Below are 10,325 nucleotides of genomic sequence, written 5' to 3'. Positions count from 1 at the left end.
TCTTATTTCCCTTGATCGTGAAGCTGGAGTTAGACCTAGAAACTTTACAGCATTGTCTTATTGCTGTTACTTTGATCAGCTAGCTGAGTGTCCTTAAACGGAACAACTATTCTTCAGGTATCAGAGGGGTAGCCGTGTTAGTCTGGATCTGTAAAAGCAGCAAAGAGTCCTGTGGCACCTTATAGACTACCAGACGTATCGGAGCATAAACTTTCGTGGGTGAATACCCACTTTGTCAGACGCATCCGACGGAGGCACCCACGAAAACTTATGCTCCAATACGTCTGATAGTCTATAAGGTGCCACAGGACTCTTTGCAACTATTCTTCAGCTTGAAATGGTCTTGATTCTTTTTCTTTGCTAAACTGAAGATTTTTTTCCCCCTTAAATTTGTTCATTTCGTTAAAACAAAACAACATTTTGGTTGCTGAAAGCTGAAAAGTGTTGGGGCTTCTGGAAATCCTACCTCTGACCCATCAATCAGAGATGAAGCCAATCAAATTGTTCTTTTTTCTCTAATGTTTGCCAGGGTTGTAATGGTGGTAAAGTGTTTGAATAAAGGAGGTTACAGGAAATAAATAAATAAAAGAGTTACAGTTACGTAATTGAATTGGGCAAGGTACTATACTTGTGCTTTCAGTCTCCTTCATACCCCTGGAGTAGTGTACTGGGGCCTTAGCCTGGGATAATATCTGTCCCAAAGTATGTGCTAAATGAGTAGCTTACGGGTTGCAAGAGTGAAAGGGGTTTGTGTATATTGCAGGAAAAGTAGTTTGAATGTATTTGTATGTTTTCCATTGTATGCAGGGCTAATAAAGCCTTTTAAATTGCAGACATTTTGTAGTTTACTAGACAGAATTCATAGGTCCGTGATCCATGGAGAATCACCAACAGTCCTGGCTGTGCTGGTGGGTATCAGGCATGGTTTGATATGACAGAACAATACAATTCCATGTGGCTCAGTAATAGCCCCATAGCACACAGCTGGGAAAGACGTTTGGTAGCAATTGCTTGCTGCCGTGTGGTGTGACTGACCGTGTGACACCCTGAGTACCTAATCTATAGAAGAAATTGTTATGCTGTAAATCTGAATGATGTTGACTGCTCTCCTGCAGTAGAAATGGAATACACCAACTTATGACTGAGATGCTCAAAAATGGGTGTGTAAAATTTAGGCTTCTAGATCCATATTCAGGCTCTGAAGTAAGGTGGACAAAGTACTGAGTATTCTGCATCGCACAGGAATCAGAATGAACATATGTACTCGGAAAGAGGAAGGAAGATCTTGTGATTAAGACAATAGCATCAGAATCATTCCCAGCTCTGCCACAGAATTCCAATGTGGCCTTGGGCAAGTCATTTAATCTCTCTATGCCTTAGTTTTCCATCAGTAAAATGGGGATAATATTTCATTTCTCTCGCCCTTTGTCTGTTTAGAAAGTAAATTCTTCAGGAACTGTATCTTGCTGTGTCTAGCATAATGGGGCCCTGATCCCTAGCTGGTCCCTCTAGGCACTAGCCCCATGCAGATTTCACTGTGTACATATTATATGTATACAATGTACTGATGTATCTCTGTCTGTTTTAAAATGTCATTGGTTTCCTACGGAGAGCAGCCAGTGCACACTAGGCCCCATTTTATGGCTCTTTCTAATGTTAAAAAAGGGTGGGAAGTTTCATATCTATTTACCTTTCCCCAACTCCACTTTGATTTTCTTTAATAGTGAGTCCCTCAGTCATTGAGCACAAAAGCATCTGGAAATTGAAATTGTTTGGTTAAAAATGGCCCTGTTGGAATTTATTAGCCATTCCAGACTAGTTTCAAGTGTCTGACAGGAAAAACTGAACACAAAAAGCCTCTTTGGTATTCATTTGTACAAGGTTTTAGGGTTTCCTTGGGTAGTCATCAAGAAGATTGAATCCTTCACTAGCTCCAGGAAACAGGAAATCAAGAAACTGTTAATGGGTCCAGAAGTGGTTGCAGTGAGCATTACAGAGGACAAAGCCACATTTTTAAAGAAGTGCCCTGAGTAAGGGCCTGATCTTGCAGAGATCTATATAGGCTATTAACTTTATTCACACAATAGCCCCTTTAACTTCAATACAATTACTTAGGTTCTTTGTAAAGTTACTCATGCACGTGAATGTTTACAGGATCAGCCCCTTTGAGCTTGGTCCTTCATTGCCTTGCATCCTGCATCATAAATTGCATCTGCACAAAGTGGTTGTGAAATGAGTGACATATTGAAAACTATGTTTAAAATTACAAGCTTTCACTTTAAGTTTTAAGGGGTTTCCCAGTCCTGTTTGCAGGCTATGAGGAAAGTGTGCTATCTGGGTCTTCTGCAGTTAATTTGAAGAGGCCCAGCCTAGAACAAGGTGCAGTTGTGCCTGTCATCTTTAGGAAGCAGTCTGCTTTGTCTCTCTCTCTGGTTTTGGTTCTTTTTTGGTAGGGTTCTGGATTAAAAAATATAAAGTTGCAACCTTCCAGAAAGTTAAAATCATAAAATACTCAAAGTTCTGTTTGTAGGCCATGAACATCATAGAACTCTGGTCTGTTAGTGTTCTCCACACTCCTCAGCAAAATTCTGGTTGATGTTTTTCATATGGGAACGTTTTCCCGCCAAAAAATACACAAGTCAAAACCGATATCTTTCGTGGGGAAAAATGTCAGTTCCAAAGAGCATGTTATGATTTCCTGGCAGGAAATGTTGAAATCAAGCTTTTTTGCTTCAAATTGATATTTTGAAACAGAATGAAATGTTGACTGTAAAAACAAAATACAGTGTTCATTTTGAAATATTTGTTCAAAGCAAATTTTTTGCTTAGACTTGGCTCAATTTTTCCCATGAGATGTTCCAGCTTTCGGACAAGCTCTAGCACTGTGATAGAATGTACCCATGTGTCCACACCTTACACACTATTGTTATAATCTTTGTACAAAATATGCCTTGTGAGCTGTTATTTTAAACCTCAGCCTTATATGTGAAGTTATAAACATAAGATAAAATCATGACTAAAAGTATGTCTTCCAGAGAAGTCTGGGGAATGGTCAAACCAGTTCCTCTGAGACCAAGCTGAAGCCCCAGACAGGTGTAAACAAGGCTGATGGACCATTACCTGCTAAGTGGCCATTCTTTGGCATGAAAGGGGGTGGGGGCAAAAAATCTACATCTTAGCAAAGCAACAGCATGGAGTTCCCTTCCACACAGACTACCTGTCACCTTGCTCCCCACTGGAAATGCTTCTCAAATGTGGGACTCAGAGTAATAGCCGTGTTAGTCTGTATTCACAAAAAGAAAAGGAGTACTTGTGGCACTAACCAATTTATTTGAGCATAAGCTTTCGTGAGCTACAGCTCACTTCATCGGATGCATACTGTGGAAAGTTTAGAAGATCTTATTATATACACACAAAGCATGAAAAAAATACCTCCTCCCACCCCACTCTCCTGCTGCTAATAGCTTATCTAAAGTGATCACTCTCCATACAATGTGTATGATAATCAAGTTGGGCCATTTCCAGCACAAATCCAGGTTTTCTCCCCCCCCCCCCACAAACTCACTCTCCTGCTGGTAATAGCTTATCCAAAGTGACCACTCTCCTTACATTGTGTATGATAATCAAGGTGGGCCATTTCCAGCACAAATCCAGGGTTTAACAAGAACGTCTGGGGCGGGGGGTAGGAAAAAACAAGGGGAAATAGGCTACCTTGCATAATGACTAAGCCACTCCCAGTCTCTATTCAAGCATAAGTTAATTGTATCCAATTTGCAAATGAATTCCAATTCAGCAGTTTCTCGCTGGAGTCTGGATTTGAAGTTTTTTGTTGAAAAATAGCGACTTTCATGTCTGCAATCACGTGACCAGAGAGATTGAAGTGTTCTCCGACTGGTTTATGAATGTTATAATTCTTGACATCTGATTTGTGTCCATTTACCCCAAGGCACCTCTCCTCTCTCTCTCTCACTCTCTCTCTCTGCCCATAAATTCACTGCACCAGAAATGACAAAGGAAGCAGCGACTGACCTGGAGAAGGGGTCCTGACCTAAGAAGTTCAGTCAGTAAGACTGCTGAAGGCATGTGGTGAGAAAAACATTCTTTGAATTTAACATAGTTTAGGCACCAGTTGTGTTTAACCTTTATTTTCCTTGTAACCATCACTGACTTTTATGCCTCATGACTTGTACTCACTTAACATCTCTCTCTTTGTAGTAAATAAACTTTTTCTCATTGTTTTATCTAATCCAGTGTGTTTGAACTGAAGTGTCTGGGAAACGCCATTTTGGGGTGGCAAGTTATATGCATATTATTTCTATTAAAGCAATAATGGACTTTATATGAATTTGTATTGCCCGGGAGAGGGTTGGGCAGAACAGGACATACATTTCTGAGGGGAAAACTAGGACTGAAGGTGTGTCAGGGTCACCCTACAGTATAACCCAGGCAGGTGAGAGCCAGGGTGTGTCTGGCTGGCTGCAGGACACACACAGACATAGCTGGGAGTGACTTGCATGCTGGAGACTGTTTGTGAGCAGTTCAGGCTGGAGGCTGCAGCAGCAAAGCAGTGAAAAGGACACCCCAGGTTAGAGGGCAGGGATGCCACAGCTGCTCAATCTGGATTGTACCCTGGGTACATCAGAAACACCCACTTTGCACTCACTGGCCCAGATTCTCTGCTGCATTCACTCTTTGCCGGTTACAGAAGGTGGGTGGGCAGGCGAAGTCATCCATAATTATTTCACCATGGTAGGCTGGGTCGAGAGTTGTCCACTGAAATATAGAGATGCTCAGAACTGAGTTGGACTAATCCCTCCCTCTGCTGGATTTCAAAATATTGGAATAAAAATTCCACTGCAATCAATGTGTCCCTGGTTTCCAGTGAAGGCTGTGGGGGAAAACAATCAAAAAGACAAATGGGAAACTCTTCCATTCCCCCAAAAAATCTCCTGTCTAATCCATAGTGTGGGTCTTCTGTGCACTCCATGGGTCTCCATCACACACTCCATACTTACATCTAGGCATGGAACTGTCATTGATGTCAATGGGGCACTGAATTCAGAAGGTGCAATGGAAATCCACAGTGCGACTATGAGGAGATGTCCCTCCTCCCTGCTTTCCCCCGACTATTTTATCCAGGATGTAGAAGAGAGAGAAAATAAAATCTCAGATTCATTGTAAAGTTTCTGGCCTCCTGGCTCCTTTCTGGTCTCCTACCATAAGCACTTTGATAAATTAAACTCTTGGCTGTTTGACTCACATCATGCTTGGATCACTGGTTTTAACCACAATCCCTCTTTAGGAATGAAGATAAAGCCAAGACTTAATGGAAGTCATAATACCTATAGTTCTCCCCCTTTTTATTCATAGGCTTTATATGTACACAGGACATTCTGCTGGTCATGAACTCTAAGGGTCTGGTTTAAGTACAAAGCTTCTTAGGAAAGTATTTTCTTAGTGCTAATCTTTTGGCAGGGGATTTAGCCTCTAAGACACAATTGTTGTTTTTATCCATCTATGAATGTTTTACTGATCAAGCTGGGTGGTCTTAAAGACACCATATACAATTGTAAGCTGACTTTGGAGAGCTGAGATGCAGTATCATTGATGAAAGTGAAAACATGAGACCAGTCGAATTCCTTGAATGCGACATGTTCAGAGGTGGTGATTAGGGCAATGCAAGGCAATGCAGCATTCTTCTCAAATGATTCATATAAGGTGATCTAGAGATGATGCCTTGATAGCAATTGCCTCCGGCTGTCCATCAGCCGACTAGAGATACTCAGTGCTATCATTCTTGAAGTATTGCCTCTGAAAAAGGCAGCACCACTGGAAGTAACAAAATAGGTCCTTCAAACCAGTTTCCCACACTATGACCTCAGGCACTGGGTGCACCTGGGTCCCTCCTATTCTCTTTCTGTGGCACATGGAGTCTAGTCTCCTGTGGGCTGTTGTACTTTGGTCTAATTTCAGTTGTTGGGTTTAGTGTGCGGGTGCTGGGTGGTGTTGATGGCCTGTGATACACAGGAGGTCGGAATAGATGATCCGGTGGTCCCTTCTGGCCTTAAACTCTATGACCTAATCCTCGGAAGTAGCACTGAACATACCATTGCTGATCCATACAGTTGGCAGGTATCTTCATGGCTGAAGGTATTTAATCTCCACTGGGAATTCCTTCAAAGCCTCTGGAACATTCCACAGTTTTGTTACACAAAATATTTCCAGCTATAATTGGAGGAAGAGTTCAATTTTTCTTTACAAAACATTACTTTCATGTTTTGAACCTATTATATTGCAAACTATGGACAGAAATTCCACACTTGAATAATGCGAGTCTAGCAAAAGGAATATACTTCTGACCACCTGACAGGGAGATTGTGAAATGCTCAGGGAGATTAGAGAGGCTATAAAAATAGAAAACTCAACAATAATGGGGGTTTTCAATTATCCTCATACTAACTGGGCACATGTCACCTCTGGATGGGATGCAGAGATAATTTTTCTAGATACCAGAAATGACAGTTTCAGTCCTGGAACCCACAAGGGGAGAGGAAATTCTTGACTGAGTCCTAAGTGGAGCACAGGATCTGGTACAAAGGTGAATATAGCTGAACCACTCAGTAATAGCAACCATAATGTAATTCTATTTAACATCCTTGTTGTGGAGGTGGGGAATGGGGGATGGAGGAATACCGAAGAATCCCACCACAGTAGCATATAACTTCAAAAGGGGGAACTACACAAAAATGATAGAGATAGTTATATGGAAATGAAAAGGAACAGTCACAAGAGTGAAATGCCTGCAAGCTGAATGGAAACTTTAAAAAAAACACCATGATAGAAGCTCAAATTAAATGTATACCCCAAATTATAAAAATATAGTAAGAGGACCAAAAAAATGCCACCATGGCTAACCAGCAGAGTAAAAGAGGGGTTTAGAGGCAAAAAAGGCATCCTTTAAAAATTGGAAGTCAAATCCCACTGAGGAAAATAGAAAGGAGCAGAAACTCAGGCAAGTGAAGTGTAAAAGTATAATTAAGCAGGCCAAAAAAGAATTTGAAGAGCAACTAGCAAAAGACTCCAAAACTAACAGCTGATTTTTTAAAAATACATCAGAAACAGGACTCCTGCCAAACAATCAGTGGGGCCACTGGCTGATTGAGGTGCTAAAGGAACATTCAAGGAACACAAGGCCATTGTGGAGAGACTAAATGGATTCTTTGCCTTGGTCTTCTCGCAGAGGATGTAAAGGAGATTCTGATGCCTGAGCCATTTGTTTTAGGTAGCAAATCTGAGGAACTGTCCCAGATTGAGGGGTTACTAGAGGACGTTTTGGAACAAACTGAAAAATTAAACAGTATTACGTCACCAGGATCAGATGGTATTCGTCCAAGAGTTCTGAGGAACTCAGATGTGAAATTGCAGAACTACTACTATTATGTAATCATCACTGAAATCAGCTTCCGTACCAGGTGACTGGAAGATAGCTAATGTGACACCATTTTTTAAAAAAGGCTCCAGAGGCAATCCTGGCAATTACAGGCCAGTAAGTGAAACTTCAGTACCAGGCAAATTAGTTGAAACTATAGCAAAGAATAACATTATCAGATACATAGCTGAACATGATTTGTTGGGGAAGTGTCAAAACAACTTTTGTAAAGGGAAATCATGCCTCACCAATCTATTAGAATTCTTTGAGGGGGATCAACAAATATGTGGACAACAGTGGTCCAGTGGATATAGTGTACTTAGATTTCCAGAAAACATTTGACAAGGTCCCTCACCAAAGGCTCTTAAGCAAAGTAAGCAGTCATGGGATAAAAGGGAAGTAGCCTCTCATGGATTAGTAACTGCTTAAAAGACAAGAAACAAAGGACAGGAATAAATATTCAGTTTTCAGAATGGAAAGAGGTAAATAGTGGTGCCCCTCAGGGATCTGTAGTGAGACCAGTGCTGTTCAACATATTCATAAAATGACTCAAAGTAGTCAAGTCCAAAGCTGACTGTGAAGAGTTACAAAGGGATGTTACAAACCTGGGTGACTGGGCAACAAAGTGGCAGCTGAAATGTAATGTTGATAAAATTCAAAGTAATGCCCATTGGAAGACATAATCCCAACTATACTTACAAAATGATGGGGTCTAAATTAGCTGTTACCACTCAAGAAAGAGATCTGTAAGTCATTGTGGATAGTTCTCGGAAAATATCTGCTCAATATGCAGCAGCCGTCAAAAAAGCTAACAGAATGTTAGGAACCATTAGAAAAGGGATAGATAATAAGGATAAATATCATAATGCCACTATTCAAATCCATGGTACATCCACATCTTGAATACTCCATGAAGTTCTAGTCTAGAGCTAGATGGGATGAAAATTATATTCAGGAAGGGATTGCTATTTATTCCCCTGCAGTCAGTGTGTTTTACAAACAACTGATTAAGCTTCACAACATCCCGTAGAGGTGGTAAATGGTGATACATCATGGTTTCATTTCTTCAGCATATCATCAGGTACAGCAGTTAATGATACACGTAATTTCGAAAACTGAAAACAGAATCTCTATATACATCCAGTGTCATGGAAATCCCTGTATACTAAGAAATACACTGGCACAGGTCTGAGAGAATTCCAGTCATTAGCCAATGAACCGCCATGCTTGCCCACTGAAGGATATGACATCTGCTTTCCTATTGGCTTGGTAGCTATCTGCCACTGCAAATTCAACTTGTCTGTGAGCAGTCTGAGTCAGCGGGGATGTTGTTTTATCTGACACAGAACATCCTGGCATGCCGTACTGACATGTGGCATGTTAACTTGCTCTTCTGTCGCATCCGTTCTTGAGCTGGTGCCTGAATGGATGTGACATTAGAATTTCAACAAGAATGTTTGGATCCTGGGGTGACTTGGAATCACTCCTTTGCACGCTCCTTTCTTCAGAATTTTAAAAATATGAAATTGCGTCACTGACTGGCTAGAGCATCTGGGTCAAAGACTGCTGCTGTTTACTTACAGAACAGCCTGGATATTGGTAGTGCATGCTCTTTGCATGCCAGCCCACCACTGCGGTTCAGCTTTATCCCAGAGGGTGCCCTCTCAGAGGTTCAGGCTACATGCCCATTCCAGGAAGTCTTGACAACTGCTGTCAGTTTGTGATATGAGATTTTACAATGTGGACGCTTGCCCACTACTAATTGGCCTGAAACCACTCATTCATTCCCACAGACCAGCTGTCAGATGGTAACAGATATCACTATCACCATCACAGTATCTATCCCTTGAGGCATCCAGTCCCTTATTCTGAAGGATGGAAAACACTCTTCTGCCCCACCCCAGCTTCCATCTGTTTAACACAAACCAGCTATAATCCTGCTTAGAGTGGTGCCTGAAGGCCTCAGATGAGGGCCCCATGGGCTAGTCAGTGTTATGACATTCTGGGGTGCAATCCAGACCAGGGGATGTGTTTGCTGCTGTAGCTGCCAACCTGGGCACCTCACAAACGGCATGTAGGTCACACCCTGAGTTCCTGTGTATAACCACAGCCCTGGTCCAGCAACACTCACCCCAGCACCCTGTCAACAAACACCAGTCACACTCTGGCTCCTAGCAGCCTTGGTTACTACCTGAAGGGTGACCCCAATACACTCCCAGTCCTGATTTTCCCCCCAGAAAATTTGTGTTCTGCACACTCCAGCTCTCTCCTGGACAGTTCCGATGTTTTAGGGTCGTTGTGCTTGTAAGATCTTGCCACCTTAACTGGAGTTACCCACACAGTTCACAATTCTGGATTAATTTTGATTAAATAACAAACAAAGTTTATTTAACTATAGAGAGATAGATTTTAAGTGAGTACAAGTATTAAGGCATTAAAGTCAGACATAGTTACAAGAAAAATAAAGATAAAACTCTTCCTAGTACTAAACTTTTACTAACTAGGCTCGGCACAAGGTAATATTCTTACCACATGCTTCCAGCAGCATTGCTGACCGATCTCCAGGTCAGGATCCCTCCCAAAGTCAAAGAGCTGGATTATTTTGTCTTCTTAGGTTCAAGAGAGACAGAGAGGGAAAGATAACTTGGGGTGTTTTTGCTCCTCACTTTTATAGTTCAATCACCCTTTGAAATACATTTTCCTGAGAGTAACCGTAAATAAAGTTCTTTCCATCTGAAAGCAAGGAGACATGAGGCCTGCTGGAGAAGGGGTGTTATGATGTTTCTTTTCACCTGTGTATGCTAAAATGCAGATTTTCTTTGTTTTCTTTCTTCACTCTCTCTCTATCTCAGACTCAGGTTACAATTTATGTGCAAATTGAGGTAAACACACATCT

The sequence above is a fragment of the Lepidochelys kempii genome, chromosome 11 (assembly GCF_965140265.1).
Source record: "Lepidochelys kempii isolate rLepKem1 chromosome 11, rLepKem1.hap2, whole genome shotgun sequence".
NCBI classification, from domain to species: Eukaryota; Metazoa; Chordata; order Testudines; family Cheloniidae; genus Lepidochelys; species Lepidochelys kempii.
Note: the sequence above shows the minus strand (reverse complement) of the source record.